The sequence below is a fragment of the Protopterus annectens genome, chromosome 1.part0, assembly GCF_019279795.1.
Source record: "Protopterus annectens isolate FY-2018-M chromosome 1.part0, PAN1.0, whole genome shotgun sequence".
NCBI lineage: Eukaryota > Metazoa > Chordata > Ceratodontiformes > Protopteridae > Protopterus > Protopterus annectens.
Genome location: NC_056725.1, coordinates 21,528,070 through 21,547,503, shown reverse-complemented (window position 1 = coordinate 21,547,503; position 19,434 = coordinate 21,528,070). Strand labels below are relative to the sequence as shown.

At 35.7% G+C, this 19,434-nt stretch overlaps 1 long non-coding RNA gene across 1 annotated transcript in view; it reads left to right on the top strand.

Annotated features, from left to right (window-relative positions):
- The window catches only part of LOC122808404, a 583,390-nt gene that overhangs the window by 541,742 nt on the left and 22,214 nt on the right, over nt 1-19,434 (top strand). Inside the window, exon 5 of the long non-coding RNA XR_006365797.1 lies at nt 17,422-17,535. This is a non-coding gene — a long non-coding RNA (uncharacterized LOC122808404). The remainder of the gene's footprint in view (nt 1-17,421; nt 17,536-19,434) is intronic.

The window sequence follows — 19,434 nt, the reverse complement described above, 5'->3', positions numbered from 1 at the left end:
TATGGATGTATATGAATTGTTACTCCTTGAAGGCGTTTGGTGAGCCGAGGCGCTAGAGAGAAAATAAAGTGTTATTTTCACTGGTTGTTGTTCCTTTTGGTGGCGTTCCAGTTCGTATTACAGTTTGGTGTTGTATAGTGGCTTCTACTTTCTCGTTTTTATGGCCAATGATCCAGGTGTGAACATTCCGAGAATTTTTAGGGAGGAAAATCCAGGTACCTCCCAACGTACCCTTGATGGCTTCATTAATTCCAATGTGGAGCGTAGCTCTGATCGTACAGAGAAATGGATTTACTGATAATGCTTCAGGTGTTCCAGTATGGGAACGTTTTCTAGCTGAAACCCGAAATAAATAGGGAAGTAACCCTTTTGCCCATATTGGTAAGCGCTCCATGGAATATCCAGGAGAAGTTAAAATTTTGCTTTCTAAATTGAGAAATGAAATTTAATGGATAAAGAAATGCTAACATACTACAATTATACAAGCCTGCAAAGGTACGTAGATCTCAATATAGTACCTAGAGGCTTAAGAGCAGTGAAATTTCCGTCAGAGCTGTTCATTGTTACATGTGCGACTGATAAAGTTTTCCAACAAAGATGGGAAAAAGCAGCACATCATTGTTCAATTGAATGGCTGAATATTTTAATAGAACTAGACATTCTTAAATTGTCAAATATTAAAAAAGAAATTACTGTGGTATGTACAAATTTAATGGCAACTTTGGACAGGGTTAAATTTGAATCTTGTTTGAATGAGATTCAAGATAAAATTACAATACAGGAGAATAAAGTGTTGGAACAAAAAATGCGCAAAATACAAAGAGATCTTCGGGACTTTGAGAATGGTACAGCCTTTTTTGGTGGATCCAATCAACAGTCACGCTCAAGAAGGGGTTATCCTAATGATAGCGTTTATCAGAAAGGAAGAACTGACAGCACGACTAAGACTCATGATAAAAGGAAAGACATATATAGAGCACAGAATGACAATGATTTAGGTACTGATTTTCCACCGTTGCCCTCACCAGTAGATGACTGTTTTTTTACTGAACATTTTTGCCCTCAAAGAACATATGGGAGGCAACAACAACAGAAAAGAAGTTATACGGAACAAGAATCACAGAGAGGAGGACCACCCCGTCAATGGCGCGAAAACAAAAGGACTAAATGGTACTAATTTTTGTTCTTGTTACTCTGCGAATTCAGTTATCAATCTATCTGGTTGCTATATTAGTGATGAAGTTTATACTGTTTTGAATCATGGACTTAAATTTGTACCTACAGTTTTGCCAAAAAAATATGAATGTAAAATAGAGCTTTTTAGGTTTGTTCGCAAATTACACCTGTGGCACTATTTTAACTGCATTGTTGATGGAAGTGCAGGGTCTATGGGTTTATTAAATAATAATTCTAGTTTGGAGATGCAGGTGTTAGAAGTTAGTAATGATTCTTTGAATGAATCATATTTATCTCGTGTCAGTGAATTGAATGCGTATTGCACTATAGATACGTCGATAATTAATACAAATACTAAATTCATGCCACCATTTATATAAAAATTTTCAGACAATGGTTGGTTTTGAAATTGATGCATTAATAGAAGGTTTGAATAAAAGAAATGTGAATTTTAATTTATCAAAAAAAAAGAATGGATGGAATTAATGAATTTCTCTAAACAAAGTGATTTAATAGTAAAGCCTTCTGATAAAGGCAATAAAATTGTAGTCATGCATTATACTCAGTACTATAAAATGTGTATGGACTTATTAGGGGATGAGTCTACATATCGTGAAGCTCCCATTGAGGCTATAACAGGAGCCAAGGAAAATTATTTGAACCTAATACGTAGAGGTTTAAGACTAGGTTACTGGTCAGATATAGATGTTGAAAATAAATTGAATATTCAAGAATGTACTCTGACTCACTTTTATTGTTTGCCGAAAATTCATAAAGATATAATTAACCCTCCGGGCAGACCGATTATTTCGGCCAGTAATTATTTTTTGCATAATTTAGGGGTGATATTACATCATGTGCTATTAAAAGGAGCACAGAAACTTCCATCATACATACAAGATTCCTTTGATTTTTTGAATAGAATCAAAAATGTGATTTGGTGTAAAGATATGTACTGGCTGACTTTAGATGTTAAAAGTCTCTACACCAATATTAGAAATTCTTTTGGAATAGAGGCTTTGTATAAGCAGATGGGAGATTCACCATTATACAATTCCTCCCCTAAAACGTGCACGCTGATTGGCCAGCCCAACCAGCGTGCCCGTTGTAAATCCCTCAATATACTAACGGAAAAAGGTCCGGTCGCCCGGACTTTTTCCGTTAGTATAAAACACTGTCTCGCTATGTTAAAAGAGTTTAACATAGTGACACAGATTTAAAAAAAGCAACGGAGATCTCCGTTGCTTTTTTTAAAGCTGTCTCTCTATGTTAAACTCCTTTAACATAGCGACACAGTGTGTAAAAAGCAACGGAGATCTTGCGATCTCCGTTGCTTTAAACTGTCTCGCTATATTAAATGGGTTTAACATAACGAGACAGCTTTAAAATAAGCAACGGAGATATCCGTTGCTTATTTTAAAGCTGTCTCGCTATGTTAAACCCATTTAACATAGCAAGACAGTTAAAATCAACGGAGATCGCAAGATCTCCGTTGCTTTATTGCTATGTTAAATGGGTTTAACATAGCGAGACAGCTTTACAATAAGCAACGGAGATCTCCGCTGCTTATTTTAAAGCTGTCTCGCTATGTTAAACCCATTTAACATAGTGAAACAGTGCTTTTGCCCACAGCTCTGATGTACTGCGAGGCATGCGCAGTACATCAGAACTGCCGCAGAATACCAGACAGCTGCGGAAGGGCAGTAAAGAGGCATTATACAACGCCATTATTTAAGAAAAGTAATTATTTCTTTTCTTAAATAATGTCATTATATAATAGCACGCCTGGTGTGGGTAATGATTACCACGGTTGGCTTTGTTTGGTCCCTCGGGCTTCACTGGACCAAACTACGCCAACCGTGGGTAAATCCAGCATTACCCACACCCAGGCGTGGGTTATTGCTATATTAACACATTATATCACAGATTTAGTGAAATTCTGTTTAGAGAATAATTATTTTTATTTTGATGATAGAATTTTCCACCAAATCCAAGGAACAGCCATGGGTGCAGCGTTTGCACCCATGTATGCAAATATCTTTATGGGATTGGTGGAATTAGAGTATATTTATACTCATTTGTTTGTTAAAAATTGTTATATATTATTTTAGATTTATTGATGATTTGATTTTTTTTTGTGTAAGGGAGGCAAATCTGAAAGTGAGAAATTTGTACAAGATATACAAACAAATAGGTTTGGTATTAAGTTTGATGGTATACAATGTGGTAGGAATGTTTCTTTTTTGGATATTAATTTACAGGGTATTATAGGTAAACCTATAGTTACTAGTATACATAGGAAGTTTGATTGCTTGAATCAATTTTTGATGGGCACAAGTTGTCATCCCAAGCACACCCTGGAAGCTTTACCGTATAGTGAATTTTTAAGACTATCTCGTATCTGTAATGATGAAAGAGATTTTTTAAATGAGATAAAGAACACAACAGATGTGTTTATAAGAAGACAATATGATAGTTAATTAATAAATATTTTATCAAATATTTTATTTATACTCAAAGATATAATAAGGGACCAAAATATTGGAAAAAACAAAATAAGGTAGTAGATATGAGTAATAAGAAAGAGCTGAAAGAAATTTTTATGGTCTCTACATTTAATATATATAGTAAAAGCATTAAGAGATGTGTCTTACGTTTTTGGAAGTTTTTACAGAGTTTTAGTGAGTTGGATGAGTTAATAAAAAAAGAAATTGAAGTTTGCCTATAAAAGAGGGAGAAACGTCAAGGATATGATAGTGCACACTAAATTTATGAGGCCCAGAGAAAAAATATACAAACAAATTGTGGTTAAAGGAACAAGACCATGTGGGAAATGAAAAATTTGTCCTTATGTAAAAAATTTCTTTCCTTATATTAATGGAATTAGTTTTAAACCCAATGGTTATTTTAGTTGTAGAACAGAGCAAGTTATTTATGTCATTCAATGTGGTTGTAATAAGTTTTATGTGGGTCAAACTAAAAAAATGTTTAAGGTTAGAATTATGGAACATTTGAGGGACATAAAAATAAATAAGAAGGAAAGTCCCATAGCTCAACATTTTCCGGAGTTTCATATTTCACAGTGTGATAGTTTGAGGGTAGCTATTTTAGAGGAGATTTTTATAAATGAAGCTAGTGAGGGTAGAATATGAAATGAACTTTTAAGGAAAGAGATGATCTTTATTTTAAAATATGAAACATTGACCCCTAAAGGGATAAATACTGAGTGTTGTTGGAAAAGTTTGATTTAATACACTGTTTTTTAAGTAGATAATTAGATTTATATTTAATTGATTGTTTAATTGAATAACAAGTTGGTAATGGTATATATAGTATGGATGTATGTGAATTGTTACTCCTTGAAGGCTTTTGGTGAGCTGAGGCACTATAGAGAAAATAAAGTGTTATTTTCACTGGTTGTTGTTCCTTTTGATGGTGTTCTAATTCCATATGCAAGACTGCATATGAGGAAACATCAATGGTACCAAAAAAGTGTTTGGACTCAACATTGCCACAGCCTGGAAACTATGATTACTCTCATTCCCTGCCTGCAACAGGAGTTTCAATGGTGGGCAAAGGCTTGTCACCAAAACAAGGGACAGCCATTCACATTACCCCCAGCCAGGCAGACACTAACAACGGATGCTTCAGATTATGCCTGGGGGCCCACATGGCAGGAAGATGCATTCAGGATCACTTGGACCTCAAACCAAATGCATCTACATATCAATCAAAAAGAGATGCTAGCTGTTCAAAATGCCCTGACAGCCTTCAAGGACCTACTTCATCCCTGACAACTACTGATAAAGACAGACAACACCATGGTCATGTGGTATATAAACAAGCAGGCGGGGGCACACATTCTTACTCCCTTTGAAGACTAGCCATGACTTTGTGGGACACAGCATTGACTTACCAAGTACATCTGCAGGCACAATTCCTGCCAGGAAGGAAAAATACTCTGGCAGACGAACTAAGCAGAAACTTCATGGATCCCCACGAGTGGCAGCTGGATCCACAAGTCTTCAGCATGATAACAAGGAAATAGGGATGCCCGGACATAGATCTGTTTGCCTCCCCTCACAACTACCAACTAAAAAGATTCTGCACAAGGATTTATCACAGACAAGCATGGAAAGTGGACACCCTATCTTTCAGTGGGAAAAAACTATCAGTATATGCCTTTCCCCCTCTGCCTCTCCTCCCCAAGGTACTCCTAAAGGTCAGACAGGAGAAGCCAAAGATGATACTGATTGCCTTAGACTGGCCCCACCAGTACTGGTATCCAATACTAAGGAACTTGTCTCAATGCCCAGCTTGGACCTTACCTCAAATACCTCATCTACTGTCCCAGCAAAACAATCAGATCCTGCACAGCCAACTCAGGACTTTAAACCTGGCAGCATGATGGATAATGTAGTCATATAAAACACACCTCTCAGTAAAGCTGTGATGGATGTCATTTTGGAAGCCAGAAGGCCTAGTACTAGAAAATCTTATGCTGGAAAATGGAAGAGATTCTGTGCTTGGAACCAAGCACAAGGAACTGATACAGCTGTGCCAAATATTCTTCAGATTTTGCAAAAAATTAACTGAGATGCTGGACAAAGGCCTATCTTTTTCATCTGTTAAAATTCATGCCTCTGCCATTTCAGCTCATTACAATGCAGAGCCACCAATCTTTTCTCATCCCTTATTAAAGCAGTACCTCAGAGGGGCCAAAAATTTAAGGCCTCCAAGGAGATCACCAATGCCTGCATGGGACCTCAACTATGTCTTGGAAAAACTCACCCTGCCTCCTTTTGAGCCAGCTGCTACTGCTATATATATATATATATATATATATATATATATATATATATATATATATAAATTTTGGCAACCCTTTTAGGGGGCACCTGACATCTGGGGCAAGAAAAACTAAAGAAAATGGAGTCTGCTGCTTCTTTTATACCTCTGACGACCTGACGTCAGGGAAGGGGCGACAGCAGCCGAAGCAGGACCCAGGACTTTGGAATTCAGGCCGACTGAGGGCAACCTGCCAGCAGGATTACCCAAATGTAATGACTGCAACAGTGAATCCACTCAAACATCTACATGTATGGTAAGAGTACACAACTGTACTTTTCCTAAACTCTGAGAATCTGATATTCCATCAGATTTAACAACCAACACTGCTGGGCTTCTGCATTCACTCTCGTGCTTCCATCACATCTATTTCTTAGCATTTTTTGAATTTCTCTAATTGTTTCTGTAACTATGTTGCTCTATAAGGTCTGAATCTAACCTTCATTTGAAGTGTTGTCCCTGTATTATGCTGTGTTTAGTTCTCCTAAGAATTTCTTTGAACACTCTTTATTTCTTAATAAACATTTACTCACTTCCTGGCTTTCTAATTTTAACAAGGATTCCGATAGCAATATTTCACATAGTGATTGTTTGGTCCTTTCTATACGAATTGTAGCTTGCATGGTAAACAGAACTTTTTGCTTCTTTCCATGTGTTTAGTATGTTAATGTGCTATATTTGCTCAATCTTTTTCTTTTCTGTAATGATTTAGGGCCTCCACTGTAAAATGACTCATTCTAAGTTGGACTTTCCCAGTAAACAAATATTAAATTAAAAAATTTATTACGTCATATGGCTCCTGCCACTTGACCATAAATTCATTTGCTGTGGAGGGCACTAGTATTAAAACTTGTCTCAGGGTTAAGTTCGTAAGTAGGGCATTTCCATTATAGCATTCTTAGGTACTTACTAGGCTATTGATTTGTGAGGATCTTTTGATGGCCTAGCCATTCATTCCCAAAAAGTTTATAGTCATTGTATTATATGTGTGAATAACTCAGAGCCCATATATTTTCAGTAGGAATAACCCAGAGCCCAGCCATTTGTATGCTACCCTATCCATAAGGGACAAAGGTACTAAATCAGAGCTGAATGTGCAGTTTCCCATTCATTCATTCAAAATACACTGTTTTATATGGAGAGGAAGATGTTTCCAGAGAAGTGTTATCCTCAGTGATACACATCTGTCCGTTCAACATGCGTTGCCAAAGAGATTAAGATTTCTTGAGTTATGGCACCATTAGACTCCTAGATGTGCAGTAGGTCTTAGAGGCTGGGGAGGCTGGTTTGAGACTATGTATACAAGGTAGAGCTCGTCCCTCAGATGGACAAGACTTCCAAAAGGTCATTGTAGTTTTAAAGATTTAGGCCATTGATTTTCTTGGTGAGAAAGCATTGTGATCATTGATGTTGTGTCAGGTGTTTGGATAAGTTTATACCAAACAGAGCATTTTTCTCAATGACTGGCCTAATAAGTGCCAAACACTGTATAATGATCATGGTCCTAGACCTGGAAACCATACCATTACTGATAAATTATCCAGTGTAGAAGGACTTTCTTACAATACTGGGTACATGATGAATGAAGGACAGTTCATTATCTACATAGGTTTCCTGGTCCCTAACTACTGGATCAGTTTTTGAGGGTGTGTTTTTAATGTGTTACAATGGATTCCATGCTTGTTGAAGGATACTATTATGCATTTAGTTTTAGGCCATGGTTTTGACACTGGCTATTTGTTTAGGAAAGGCCCTCTTTATGGATCTTGGTGTCTTCTGGAGAGTTTATGATGGCACCACGTTCACAGTTACTTGCAGACTTGGTCAGCCATAAATTCTTAACATTAGCTTTGACATCCAAGAAGTAAATGTTAAGAAGAGTGTTTCAAGGACTGAACCCTAGGGGTACAGTGTTAGTGATAGGTCTTTTGAAGGGGTTAGAGACACTCACCCTAATTTCTTGGGTTCTGTTAGTGAGCCAATTTGCTATCCAGTGAGTTACATAGGAATTTACATTCATTGATGAATTGATCAACTATGTATGATTGTGGGGTGACATAGAACTGCTTTGCAAGGTCTAGATATGTGATGAGTACCGATTTTCTCTCAACCATTGCTTCAGTAACCTTTCCAAAGATGTCAACAAGGTTAAGTAGACATGGGCTGCCTTTGACAAAACCGAACTGGCAGGTTCAAGAGTTTGTAGGTCATCTATGTCTTTATTTATTAATTCCATAATGATCCTTTCCATACGCTTACAAACCAGGCTGGTCAGACACATAGGTCTAAAATTACCTGGGTCTACTGGTGCCCCACTTTTATACAGGGGTTTTTAGCTTCCATTTGCCTGGCAAAAAGATTTTTTTTTTTGGAGGCTGGTATTGAATAATCTCTCTAGTAGGGTTTGACAGATCATGTTTTAGGCTGGATGTTGGTTTGACAGATCATGTTTCAGGCTGGATGTCTTTCGGCTTTTCCCAGTTAGGGGTCGCCACAGCAGAACTCTTGTCCGCTGATGATTGGCAGTTGATTTTTACATACCGGCTTGCCAGGCCTGATGCACAACCTTCAATGAAGGCACGCCCATTCACGCATGTCTCCATGCAGAAGACGCTCTAGCTGAGAATTGAACCAGACAGCGTCTTACTGTGAGGTGACAACGCTACCGCAGCACCACCACCGCGGGATAATAGGCAGAAAATAAACCAACCACTACTGAAAGTATTGGAAAGATGAGTCAGGAATTAGCACAGAGTTCCATTATTCAGCACTTTCATTGTAAGACTTTGTCAGAATAAAAAACATCAAACCATCAAGTCCTTATATACAACATTCTAACCAATAAACTACAAAAATCTATAAATTATTTAATAAGCAACCATGTTTAGATTAAAAATCTTTCTTCATTTTAAAAACTAATGTTATTAAATACAAAAAAATATAGACTTGTTAAAATAGTCTAAAACACGCACAAGATATTTACTTTACTTTTTTTTTTTTTTTTTTAATTAAATTTTTATTTCTTTTTTCCAAGTTTTTTTTTTTTTTTTTTGTATGTTATAAACAATAATACATAGTAGAAATAAAATAACGGAATTACATAGGATCAAATAACACAATACTATATCTCATGATATACCTATGAGTTTGTCCTTGCTGGTGCATAATTAATATAGTGAGTATTAATAAATGACAAACAAAATACGTGACACACAACTTAATAGGAATCTCATTAAAAGTTTAAACATCTAGATATTTGTACAATTTTTTTTCATTGACCATTGTTATTTTTCCTAAGGAAAAGATTATAATTATACACCTATATCTATCAAAAGAACTATTTATAATATTTACATTATATACTCACTCACTCTTTAAGGATACTGTGATAAAGTGTAAAATTGAATATATAGGTATTAGTGGATAATGGTATACCTAATGCATTTATCATAGCGTTCGCAATATATGATCTACATAGTCTCCAGATTGTGTCGGGGGAAAGGCTTGTTTTTGTTACTGGGGTAGGATAATAAAGTAATATGTTCTGATTTGAGTGCAGATTTAGGATAATATTCCTATAAGCTTTTCCCAGTATTTTTTGAAGTAGGTTAGTTTCTTTTGGCTCACAGTTTTTAATTTGTTAGCCAAAACGTATTGAATGGCTATAGTTTTGAATTCTGCCTAGGAAATTTTTGATCTGTCGAGCCAATTGTGAGCTATGTAGGATTTAAGTAGAGCACTTACTGTTACTATGATATGCTTGGATTCTAGTGTATATGAATTTGGGAGAATATTTAATACTGCCATTTCCCATGAGAGGGTAGATTTCATATAGCCTGACTTCTCTAATTTCACTCTTAGAGAGCACCAAAGTTTATGGACATTTTTGCAAGACCAGAAGATATGGAGAGTATCAGCTATTGTGTTAGTACATGTGGGGCAAAATGGTGAGGTATTAGGATCTATTTTAGTTAGAAAGAGTGGTGTAAAGTAGGCGTTGTTATTAATCATGATTTGAGTATAAATTAATTTTTTGTCAAGTCAATCGCCGCTAATTTTTGTTCGATTGTTAATTTCTCACTTTTGGTTATCCAATAATTGGAGTATGGAATTTCATTTTGGTATTTAGTACGAGTGATTAGTCTATAAGTTTTTGATAGCATTTTGTTTTTTTGCAGTAAATAGGTTATGCATTGCTGGTAAAGCTGGAATTCTTGTGGAGTTGCATTTATTTCCGATGTTTTCAGGGATATTAAATATAATATTTGTTTAATGATTAAGCGGTATGCTTTATTTGATGCCAAGTGATCAGCAATGTAGCTTCTAGGTTGATCTTTTATTTGATAGAAATCCCATATTGTACAGTGTTTAATATTTGGATATTTCTCTAGGTTTATCATATTGTTGTTTAATTTGATTTCGGGATTCATGTGTATTGGTTGTGCCATAATTAAGGAGTTCCTTATGTTTAAGGATGTGCCAAGTTTTTGAAAGCATATTACCTTATTAATTATTATGGGATGTATTTTGAAATTTCTTAGGGTATTGTTGTTAAGGAAAGGAATAGCTTTGGGGTTTATATTAGATATGCTTAGATTCTGGTAATAGATTTTTATCCATATAATGTGGTTAGCATTGATAATATGATAATATGTCTGAAAATCAGGAAGGCTTAAGCCGCCTTTTTCTTTAGGTAGTATTAGTTTATTGTAACTAATTCTAATGCTGTTCGGGTGCCACATAAATTTGCCCAGTATTATTTTCATTCTGGAGAAGAATTTGTTTGGGACGCAATGGCTAACAGCTTGAAAGTGATACAATATTTTAGGAAGTATATTAATTTTTATGATTGATGCCTTGGAGAGAAGAGAGAGGTTTAAACTTTTCCATCTGTCCAAATCCTTTATGATTTTTGACCAAGTCATATAGAGGTTTTCTTTTGTGATTTCTTTATGCGGGTGGGTAAATGTGACTTCTAGATATTTGAGTGAATATTCTATTTTAATCGTTGAATCTGGAAAGAAGATTTCCTTATGACTAAGAGGATTTAACTGGAATATTTTTGACTTACTCGGGTTCATAGCGTAATTTGAGATTGCAGAAAATTTATCAATAGAGTTTAGAATTTTGACTAGATCAGTGGAGGGATATTGAAAATAAATGTTGAGATCATCAGCAAATGCCGTATATTTTATTTGGACATTTGATATGCAGATAGGGTGGTTAAATGTTTTTTGACTTAACTTTAGAAGGAGAACTTCTAAGTAAAGGTTAAACAGGTATGGGGATAGCGGGCATCCTTGCCTACTGCCGTTGATTATATGTATAGGGTGTGAGTTCTTTTTGTTTGTGTAATGTGGTGGTGGCATTTTTATATAATACTCTAATCATAGCAATAAATTCGTCAGGAAGAGCAAAACGTTTTAATATTTTGAACAAGAAATTTAGATTGACTCGGTAGAAAGCCTTTTGTGCATCAACAGAAAGTGTATACTTAGGGGAAGAGTCTTTTACTGTCATATTTGTTATTGCATCTATTGTTAACGTATTATCCCAGACTTGTCTGTTATTCATAAAACCTAACTGTTCAGGAGATATGATAGAGAGGAGTACTTTGCTCAATCTGTGAGCCAATATTGTTGCTAATATTTTTATGTCAAGGTCAATTAATGTAATTGGGCGATGGTCACTAGGGTAGAAACCAGATGTATTAGGTTTAAGATGAAAATCGTTTTAGAATTATTTATGTATAGATCTGTAACCCCAAATTTTATTATATAATTGTATACTTTGAGTAAAATTGGGGCTAAATGTTCCACAAAGGCTTTATAAAATTCTGATGTATAGCCATCAGGTCCTGGGGATTTTTTTAATTTCATTTTGTTGATAGCTAGAAGTATTTCTTCAGTAGTTATTGGTGTTTTAAGAGATTGTATTTGAGTGTCATTTATTTGTGGGAAATGCAAATCTTCTAGAAAAGTATTGGATGCTATTTCATCTCCAAACAGGTGTGGGCCATAAATCTCTCTATATATTTCTTCGAAAAGTTTTATGATTTCCTGATCCGAGCTAAATGATTCATTATTGTGTTTAATTTGCTTTATTCTGGAGGGGGGGTTATGTTAATTATTCTGGCTAGTATTTTAGAGGGAGTTTGGGCCCATTCAGCATATCTGTGTAAAGGTCTAAGTTCAATGAGAGAGAGCTGATTCATTTGTGCTTCTTGTAGTTGTTTTTGTACAGAGATGATCTGCTTCTCGAGTTCCAAGGTATGGTTATGTTGCATTTGTATTTCTAGATTTTTTAATTTAAGTTCTAGGTTGTCAATTTGGGACTTGGCTTGTTTTTTGAGTATTGATGCTTTTTGTATTAATATTCCTCTAAGTGTTGCCTTGGTCGCTGCCCACTGTATGTCAAGGGGAATGTTTGTTCTTTCTAAATTACTGTTAGTTTGGCTAAGAAGTTCCCTTATTTCCTGACAGAGTTCCTCGTTTTTTAATAAGTTCTGGTTTAGGGTCCAATTTATTGTATATTGTTCTTTTGCACTTATTTTAGTCACATTTATTTTTAGGTTGATTTTTGCATGATCAGACAGGGTTCTGGTTTCTGTATGGTATTTTATTTCATATTTTTTGAAATTTGTTGAAATTAAGAAAAAATCTATTCTAGACCATGATTTGTGGGGTGGTGAAAAAAATGTGAATTTACTGATTCCAGGGTCATGTCTGAACAGTTCAAAGGGATCAAATATATTAAAATCATCTATTAGTTCATTTATGAGATTCATTAAGTCAACAGGTTGTTTACTTTCTTTGTTCGTTCTATCTAGTTCAGGCCTGATAGTCATATTCCAATCCCCGCCTATTAAATATAGATGATTGGGGAATTTTTCTAAGATTGAGTATATGTCATAGATATATAAGCAGTTTGGTACATACAGGGACCATACACATTCAGTATTAAAATGCTTTTATTGAAAAATGGAAGGGAACAGACCAAGTAACACCACCTGCCATTAGGATCACAATCAGTTGTTTTTATAGTGCCATTGAAAGAGTTTTTAACTATTATTGCTACTCCTTTAGAAGCAGTATCGTTACCAGCAGCTATGATTGATTTTACCCAGTTCTTTTTTGTTTCCTTCTCCCATTGAGCTGCAGTCATATGGGTTTCCTGAATAAGTGTTATTTCTGCCTCTGATTTATAGATGAGATGTAAAATTAGCTTTTTTTTTCTATTGTTTTGGAGACCTTTAACATTCCATGATTCCAGTAATGTAATTTTATCTTCACTGTCGGTTGAATTTGAATGCAGGTATGGTAATTATGGTAATTGAAGTGTGATTTAGGGTTTCTATACGAATGCTACTTTTGTTTATGTATGTAGTACTGGAAATGTAATAAGGTGTTAATAGCAGTATTATAATTAATGAGTGACAACTCACCCCTTGCAGACCCCCACCCGCGCATGTCCACAATCTCCTATTTTCTGTAAGAGGTGTTAGAAACATATGTACAATCTCAACTATAATACAAATTTCTGCTGTTGTTCTAATATCCATCAGATATTGGCACGGTACTAACTTCTTGCCTGTAGTAGTTAGTGAAATACTGATTTATTTTATAATGATTTTGATTCATTGAAGAAGATTTTGGTTCTACGCAAAGGATGTTGCTTAGACCACCCTAATGGTCAATTAATTTCAAGTAGTTGATTGTGCTTTAAGTGTTTTTAGTTTATATGCATCAGAAATACTTGTTAGTATTTATGCTTTCATGAACTAAGATATTGTATGTTGTTTTGGACAGTTTAGATATGAAAGAACTCAATAGGTCATATGTAGTCTGTCTGTCCATATAGCTTCCAGCCAAAAGTTATGTTAGTCATTATCAAAACACTCCAGATACTAATTGTATTGTTAGTATAAAGTATTTTGTCTTCTTGTGTTAGTAAAGTCTTTGTCTGCCTTGTATATATATTCTCTGAAAACAGTTAATTGTTAAATTAAGACCTTTGTTAGTGTAAATAAGACACATGCTGTTTCCCTTCTAGAATATTATGCAGAGAAAATGCTTCAGTCATAATGAGCATGCAACTAAATTGAGATTGGTAGCATTAAAACTAACAACGGTTTTGTTAACATTTAGATGTCGCTTACTATTAGGCTGAGACATTTACAGTCAAGAATAAGCGAGATGTTATACGCTTTTTAAGCCTCTCTTGAACTCTAATATCTTTGCTAGAGTGCCATGAGGTACTAATTAGCTGAGTCACAGGTAGCTCTTGTTAATACTTCATCAGAGAATACCTGTTTAGATCTCTTTCCAGACATTTTTGAGCAATCCAGCCAAAGTTTAAGAATTGTTCATCCTTTTTTATTGACAAATGCCTCCTATCCTCCTCTTTTCTCACTAGACAGGTAATAGACAAGTTGTGGGGTAGATTCCCCTTATCACACGGTCCAACAATGTTCTCTTTTATGACATGTCCAAAGTCAAAGCAGTAGTTTGTCCACTTAGGATTATCCAGTTAACCAGATCTTGGCTGCGGGGCGAAAATGAATAGTGAATCCCAAAGTACTTAGCATGCAGGCCCTAGGTCTCATCCGCTTATCCTGATTAACAATGAAAAGCAGACAGTGTTGGTAGACTTTCCTGGTGTCTTGTATGTATTAAATCTGTGATACTCTTTGTTAGGTACCACTATTCATACCATCCTTTTGTGTATCAAAAATTGGAAAGGAGTTTATGTACAGTTTGAGATCCCCCTGTCTATCAACTTTAGGGCTATATTTAATGTGATGTGGACCTGTTTGTGCCTCCTATGTATATGGGAGATCATAAGATAATGCTCAGTTTTTCGCTGGATAAACCCTTCACATAAAGGAAGGAGAAAAAAAACAGGGTGCTAGTTTATTTTCTGCCCCGTTTCCTTCCCTGTTGGCATGGTATTCGTGTGTAGATCAGGCGGTAATTTAGTTACAATGATATAATTTCAATGGGATATCTCCCATAAATTCTCATGCTTTCATTAGACATTCTAGTGTAAATATGTTATTTATTCTGGGTAGTGGGCTGCTTCAGTAGCTCTTAGCATTTAGTGTGCCTAATTTCTACATTCTGAATTGCTAGCCAGCTTTAAATAGCTCTGTACGAAACAGGGAATCTGAACCACCCAGTTGGTGGGGTTACAGTATTTCATTCTTAGAATTGGCAGCCAATCCAGATATAGGAACACTGTAGTCAAATACTACTAGCACAAACTATTATGTTTAAATTACTCACGACTAAAATGACTCTCTAATGACGGGTTAGATTAGTCTAATGTGTGTACGCGAGACGTACACTTTGGATGAATCATCCTTTGTATGACATGTACATTGTTTGAGTGAGGATATCTACTCTATAAAGTCATTGGTATAATAACAAACTTTGGAATAGGGCACTCAGAATTCATAAGCTATATCTGCCAGCTTAAGTAAGTTTCCAGCTCTGAAGAGTGAATAGACTGTAGTATTCGAGCTTGCAAAACTATGCGTACATATTTCTGTTTGCTCAGCACCAGCTGTGTGAGAGCCCCACCCCTTTGGCTTTGTCATGCGCATCAGGACGCTTCATCGTCCATCACACAAGTAGGTTTTTACTATGTGGACCGCAGCTGACATGGTACAGTCTTTTGCTCTTAGCTGAGAACCAGGCAGCTTTATCTTATAACCCTTGCAACAAAGTTTGCAATAGCGACACAGAGTCTGGGCTAGAAGAGTCGGACCACGTCAGGTACGCGATGTCTTGCAGAGTCCTTCATTTTTATTTATAAACTGGATCGCTATTGTGATAGCGTCTCACCATTTATATAGAGAGAATGAGAGATATGTTGGTTGTGATACGTCGTCCGGAAGCATAAAGAGTTTGTTGAGTTTATTTTTTCCTTCCAGAATAATTATGGCAGAGAGTATAGTCGTCGGCTTAATTTAGGAGAATGTTTACTTAAGTAGGATGATTTTACAATTCTCTGCTTGGATAGTGATGAGTTTATGACAAAGTGAAATAGAAGTCTGTGATTTCAACCATCTAAAATGTAAAGTGAGTTGTTTAGATTTATAGTATTTGGGTTTTTTAGGTATAGATTGTTAAGCGATCCAATAGTTTTAGTAAGTGCCAGACTATGTGTTTTTGTATTCTGTCGTTTTCTTTCCTTTTTCCCTTTTTTCCGCATTTGATTCTGTTCAGTCAGGTTATGTAATACTTCGGAAGCTATTTACTTGCGCACTTATGGCACCATCATATCCTGGATGTGATTTGTATGGTCAGAGGGCAAAGGTTGTAGGCTTGCATGTAGTCTAGGCCCGAAAATGGAATTTTAAGACGGTAAGTACAGTTTCACTTTGGCCTGGTATGTGGGTTTACTCGTATAGCAAATAAAATAGAAACATGTGGAGAGTAACCATCAATAATCGAGATTCTCTAAATAACTTGAAATTAAACTGTGTTGGTAGGTACCTCTTTGAATGCATTGTTAAACATTGACTTAGCCTCTTGAGCAGTTTTCACTGAGTAATTAACGCTGTTGTATTGGAAGCAGAGAGTCGCCGGGTATTTCATTTGAAATTTGATGTTTTTGTTCAGTAAGTAGCTACAAAAAGGGGATAGGGCTTGTCTTGACTGCTTAATTTGAAGAGGCAAGTCCTGTGCTATTGTAATTCTATAGCCATTCCAGGAGATGCTTTTCTTCTTTTTGGTATTGAGTATTATAGATTGTGCATGTTCTGCATTTAAAATTCTAGCGTAAATTTGTCTGGGTGTTTCTGATGTTTGAGATTTCCTTAGCGCTCTATGTGTTCTCTCGATTGTGATTGTTTTAGATATTTCTTTGTTGTCTAGCACAATATTGATGATTTCCTTTGCAATTACAGGAAGCTGTGAATGATCGTATTTCAACGGTATGCCTCTGATTAATATGTTGTTGCGTCTAGCTCTTGCCTCTAAGTCGATAATTTTTTGTTTCATTTCTGTGATAGTAGTGTCTCTATCTGCAGCCGCTTTTTGTAGTTCTTGTATTTTAATTTCATTGTTCTGAGTTTTAGCTTCGTTTAGCTCCATTCTTGCCATCATATGATCCAAGTTGTTGCCAAATGATGTTAGTTTTGTAGAGAATTCTTGTATTTCTGTTTGTAGGGGAAGGAGAGCTTCTTTAAAGTCTTCTAGCATTAATGGTTGCTCATTCTTAGGTTTTTGTATCTGCTTGGCAGCTTCAGGATGTGATTTGTTTGTTTTTTGTCTTTTTGAAGAAGACTCCTTTTCAGGAGTACTAACGAGAGAAAGTCTAGTCTTAGTGGTTTGTGATTCCATTTGTTCCATTTTGATTTGGTTTTTCCTCTTTTTTAATTCTTTTAAACAGCTTATTCAAGTCTGGCAGACCCAAGCACATGTATCCGGGATCACCACTGTGCCACTGTTCTTTCAGAGAACCCTTTGGTTTAAAACTGGCTTATTTTCCGAAGATAGAGAGCAGGTTGGTAAATTTACAAAGCATCTTATATTGTTTTAGCTTTTTTTTCTTTGATTTAGTATAGTAGCCACCAGTGATTTGGTTAGATTAACATATATTTTGAGAGCAGGCAGAAGTACATGCTTCCTATCTGGCGGCCATATTAGAATCCGTGAAGGTTATTTACTTATTTTTAACCTCTTGTCTTTTAAAAAGCATTTGACTTAGTTTTCTATCTCTTTCATTATACCTAGCCAGCAAAACATGTCCTGTTTATTCCCGGCTGACCTCCTAGTAAGCCACTATGGGCTAGGAGTATTACTAATGTCCTGTAAGGTTGTGGGCACTAAAAACTAGTGTAGACTGTCTTCCTTATCCTTTTGTCACTATATGTAAGAGATCATCTTACAACTCAAAATAAGGGTAAAAAATAAAGGCATATCTTATTCCCTGGGTTCATTGACAGTCTTGGTTATAGCCCATCCTACCCTTCTTAAAGTATTATTTTCCAATTGCTCCTTTTTAAAGTTTATGTGACTTGTCTGTAAGCCCACTGACTCATGGTTACTTTCTTCAGTACGTTGCCTTGAGGTAGAACGTATAGCTTCTTCACCAGAAAACACTGACTGGAGCATCTTTGTTTTTCACTAAAAAGGTTAATTTGGAACAAAGCTCATTAGCAGTTTTGCTTCTTTCTTTCTTGGTTTACAGATCCATGTTGAGGGTCTGCCTTTAGATGACTTTTTCTTCTTGACTCTAGCAGAAATAGGCTCATAACTGCATTCTCTTGCTTTGCTCAGTTTTAGTATTCTTGGTGTTCTGAGGGTGCTTCTCTAGATGCACTTCGTCTTCAAGTTTTGCCTCTGTGTCTGTGCTAATGCTTCTTGTGTCTGTGTAGAATACTGTCTTGTACTGAATCCTATTTCTGGGTTCTCTATCTTTTATACTTTCTATGCTAACTTCCTTCTCCTGGTTTTGATTTTATATACCTACACAAACGTACACGTGTGTGTGTGTGTGTCTGCATTGTTCTCCTCTATTCCTTCAGTATGCCATTCTGCTACTCTTCTTATTCTAAATTTAACAGAGTGTCATACTGTGCCTATAAATTCTCTCTCTCTCTTCTCCCACATTTTTATAGGGTTTTAAAATATGGAAAATATCATCCTAATATTACATTACAAGTCAAATCAGGGGTTACAGCCACAGGATGTAACCATTTTCCTGGAAATGTTTGAATTTCTTCATATAAGAAGGAATACTCTCTTCTGTTAGCATATCACCTCCACTTTTTGGTTTCTGCTAATATTATTCTTTCACACTTGGGGGTGACTAACAACAGTAAACATGTTTACAGATTCTAGCAAAGCTTGAATCGCCTTTCCTTCTAAAATACAGCACTCCATACAAGCTTGGTTAAACACAGTGAAATACTGTTGACTTAATTATCCTGGCTGCGGTTTTATTGTGCTCTGTAGGAACAACTTGATTTGAAGTATACATTCAGTTTTTACATTTCTAATAGCATTCTCTTCAGTATTAGTAGCTCAGAATGTAGCAGTGGGACAGCTCCCATCACATTTGAAACAATTTAACACACTACTAACTGCTTTTGGTTTCACAGAAGAGGACATATTTTGTATTACAGTTTTAGACTTAAAAGCTAATAATTTAGTTTTAAAAGACTGTGTCAATAACTAAAGTGTTATACTAAAGTTACTAGTTTATCAAGAGTTCTTGGCAATACCTATTTTATTGCATTAATTAGTTGACTGACTGACTGACTGATTTTGAAATTTGATAACCGGGTAAGTGAGCTGGTTGGCTGACCCTTTGTAGTAATGACCTGGGTACAAGTGTATGGTAAAAAAATGCAACTTCAGTATTTGAAAAAAAGATTAAATAAAAGGTCTTTTAAGCCTG